A 3,882-nucleotide genomic window follows, 5' to 3' on the forward strand; every position below is an offset into this window, starting at 1 on the left:
CGGTAGGCAGCGTGCAAGGCAAAAACATACTGCTGTGCTATTGCTCAGCCCCAGTTAGTAGGAATTTATTGAGGATCTTTTCAATCCTGTGCTTGTGAATATTAGAAAAGACAAAATGCTCTTCTAAGTCTCCTAAAAAAAAAAAAAGGTGAGGTAGTGGGGTAATAATCACAGAGATACAAATTATGAAATCTGGTTTAATTTGCAAACTTAAAATACATGTAAGGGCAGTAGCCATGTCCATATCTGTAAAGCAAAATTATCTCCAAAGAAAGTGCAATGAGAACAGTATGACACTGGCATATCTGCAGTCTGAAATCTGAAAAGAAAAATAACTGGAGCACAGAGGAAATTATTTTAGAAGCTGTATAAGGAAGCATATGCAAACATTCAATGTCTTCAGATATAAATATAAGAATGATCATCTGAAAAGGACAATATGTAAAACAAGACTCGAGTTCACCGAATTCAGTCACAAAATTCAATGATTAACCTTTGTATCCCTGATTTTATGTAGAAGAATTGAAGGTTCCCATTTTCGGAACACACAGAGCCTTTGTTCTCCAAATGCTGCTATCTAAGCTCCGTGCACCCACTCTTCATCAAAAGTATTCAGAATGCCAAAGTCTTAGAAAAGCAGGGATAATTTCGCATCTAATGACTTGGCTTCCAACTTGGATCCCCTGGGAAATGAAATTCTAAAGGGAGATTGGGTCCAAATGAAGTCCCCACAGGAAAAGCTTGTCAGATGCCAGCTCTGGCTTTGCAGAACTCCTTCAATAATGCTGAGAATGGCAGGCAACCATCAAGATGAGACAGAGCCAAATGTGTTTCGCAGATATAGCTACACTGAGAATGTGTAGAGGAGATCTAAAGATGCCCCTGAAAATACGGGCTGCTCTCTCCTGAGACCATGCTAACCCCATCTAAGGAGACCAAAAAAAACTGGCCAGAGTAGTCTGACACACATGCTTAGGGCCCCACACGGTTCTGCCAGGGAAACCCACAATGTGTCCTCCTCCAGAAGGTCTTTTCCTCTGTGGGGATCTGGGGATCTGCAGGCAGGGAGCTTCCGAGGATGAACAGAAGGACGGGTCTGTGCATGTTCACACATCTCATTTCATTCATTCACACTCCAACGAGCTCCAGATTCTGTTAAAATTTTCGCTCTTTCTTATTCGCAAATCGGTTTTCTGAGGTTGGCACCAGTATGCCCAAATTCCAGGTATAATATCTAGTTCTTCACTGCTTCCCACTTCTGAGCTTCACTAGCAAATATGCCACTTGTAGTTTTCTCCTTTCAGTACAAACTTGACACTTTTCATACTTCTCTTTACAAATGATGGATGGTAGAGGAGCTAAATATGGAGGCAGGGGTTAGAGTCACAGTTTGTTCCTGTTAAATGTTTTATTTTGCATGTTATTGCCTTCTCTGCTTCACAAGAACTCATTTCATTCTTAATCTCTAAAAAAATGTAATTGTCTGTGACTGGACTCCCAGAGGTCAAGAGTTATACTTAATCAAAGTACTATACCTAGCATCCTATCTAAATATCTGTAGCTTCTCATCAAGTAGACGAATCACATGTCACTTTCGTGCTTTTTGACATTTGAAATACCTACTGTGTTGTATTCAGCTAATAAGATGGAGGATAAGTTACGAAAATGGCACTTGTGGAAGACTGGTGTTTAAAATTCTGATTTTTTATTTTTGACAATTTAAAAATGGGTCTTATGAAATTCCAGTGAAAAGTGACCAAAAGGATGAATGCTCAGGCTTTTGTATAACACAATCAAGTCCCCCTCTGTCTTGCATCCTTAGTCAAGCTCTTGACACTTAAGAATCTTTATTTACAAATCAAGACTCCTTCAATACTCCTTTTGAGTATGTATGTCTTTGGTCTTTTTAATATAAAACAACTTTTCTGTGGTGTTTTTTAAAAACAGCTTCTTGTCATTCATTTTTGTTTGGTTTGTGGAGCTTCACTTTAAATGCTCAGGGCTTAACTCTGGCTCTGTGCTCCAGGATCACTCCTAGCAGTTCTCAGGCAACCATATGGATGCTAGGGATAGAACATGGTTAGTCATGTGAAGTCAAGTGCCTCACGCACTATAGTATCAACCTGCCTCTATTGTTATTCTTGAGAGCTTGTTTGGAGGTTCTAGCAGGGGAGCGCAGCTACTCGTATACCCTCGACCGAAGAACGGTCCGTCTCTATTCGGGGAAGGCCGTCCTCTTCGACCGAGCGCGCAGCTACGGGACGGACGCACTTGGAGCGGTGAGGGAGGAAGGGGACACCCGCCTAACCAGCCAGATCAGCCGAATCAACCCTGGCGATCAATGGGGTGACAGATGTCGCAGCCAGATCGCCCTCACATCCTCTATTGTTATTCTTAATACTCACATGTTTTAATAATTTAGGGCAATCATTTTGGAAAAAGATTTGAAAATCATATGAAAAATTTCATATTCAGAATTTGTTCTACTCTTTTCTTGTGATTAATCCATATTATGATATCTTTATTTTCTTTGCCATTAGAATTGATGGCCCCCCAAACAGCACTAAAGCACTTGTTATTCTAAATAATTTAGAATAACACAAAGGAATATAATACTATTTTTAATAAATGCAATATTGGACATTAGTGACATGGATGATGAGGGATGATACCAAAGGAACTAAGTCAGAACCAAAAAGATATGCTAGATTACTTTATTCTAGTGGAAACATTTTTATACATATAATTTCTTTATTTAAGTACCACTTTTATAATTGGGTTGTAGCTATAAAATGCACACCCCTTTTCACCAGTGCAACTTTCCAGCCACCATTGTCCCCCATTTCCCTCCTCCCCCATACCCTGCTTGTCTTGAGACAGGCATTGTATATCTCTCTCTACCATCCTCATGGTAGCTGCTAGTGCTAGTTATTTCTCTAACTGCACTTACCACTCTTTGTGATATGATTTTTTTTTATCATGGACTAGTCCTTCCAGCCTCATCACTATTGTCTCTGGGTATTATTATTATATTGTCTTTTATTTTTATTAAATCCCACACATGAGTGAGACTATTCTGTGTTTATCTCTCTCCCTCTGACTTATCAAACTGAGAAGCTTCTGCACTTCAAAGAAAACAGTGACTAAGATAAAAAGGTCACCCACATAATGGGAGAATCTACTCATACAACACTGATCAGATAAGTGGCTAATATATAAGATATGCAAGGTATTGACAGAACTTAACAAGAAAAAAAAGTCTAAACCCATCAAAAAAATGGGGAGAAGAAATGAACAGAAATTTCTTCAAAGAAGAACTACAGATGGCCAGAAGTCACATAAAAAATGCTCCACATCACTAATCATCAGAGAGATACTAATCAAAACAACAATGAGATATCAATGCAGGCTACAGAGACAGACGCACATCACAAAGAACAAGAACAACCACTGCAGGCATTAATATGGGGAGAAAGGAACTCTTATTCACTGCTGGTGGGAATGGCGTCTAGTCCACCCTTTCTGGAAAACAATATAAATATTTCTTAAAAATCTAGAAATTGGTGCTCGCTTCTGCAGCACATATACTAAAATTGGAACGATACAGAGAAGATTAGCATGGCCCCTGCGCAAGGATGACACGCAAATTCGTGAAGCGTTCCATATTTAAAAAAAAAAAATCTAGAAATTGGGGCCGGAGAGATAGCATGGAGGTAAAGCATTTGCCTTGCATGCAGAAGGTCGGTGGTTCAAATCCTGACTTCCCATATGGCCCCCTGAGCCTGCCAGGAGCGATTTCTGAGCATAGAGCCAGGAGTAACCCCTGAGCACTGCCGGGTAATACACTCCCCCCCCCCCGCAAAATAAAAACTAGAAATTGAG

At 39.9% G+C, this 3,882-nt stretch overlaps 1 non-coding gene across 1 annotated transcript; it reads left to right on the forward strand.

Annotated features, from left to right (window-relative positions):
• The first annotated feature begins 3,563 nt into the window (after nt 1-3,563).
• On the forward strand, nt 3,564-3,670 carry LOC126031566 (U6 spliceosomal RNA). The gene has a single exon (XR_007503399.1). It is a non-coding gene; the product is annotated as a U6 spliceosomal RNA (small nuclear RNA).
• The last annotated feature ends 212 nt before the right edge of the window (nt 3,671-3,882 follow it).

This window comes from Suncus etruscus, chromosome 15 (assembly GCF_024139225.1).
Source record: "Suncus etruscus isolate mSunEtr1 chromosome 15, mSunEtr1.pri.cur, whole genome shotgun sequence".
In the NCBI taxonomy this organism is placed as follows: domain Eukaryota; kingdom Metazoa; phylum Chordata; class Mammalia; order Eulipotyphla; family Soricidae; genus Suncus; species Suncus etruscus.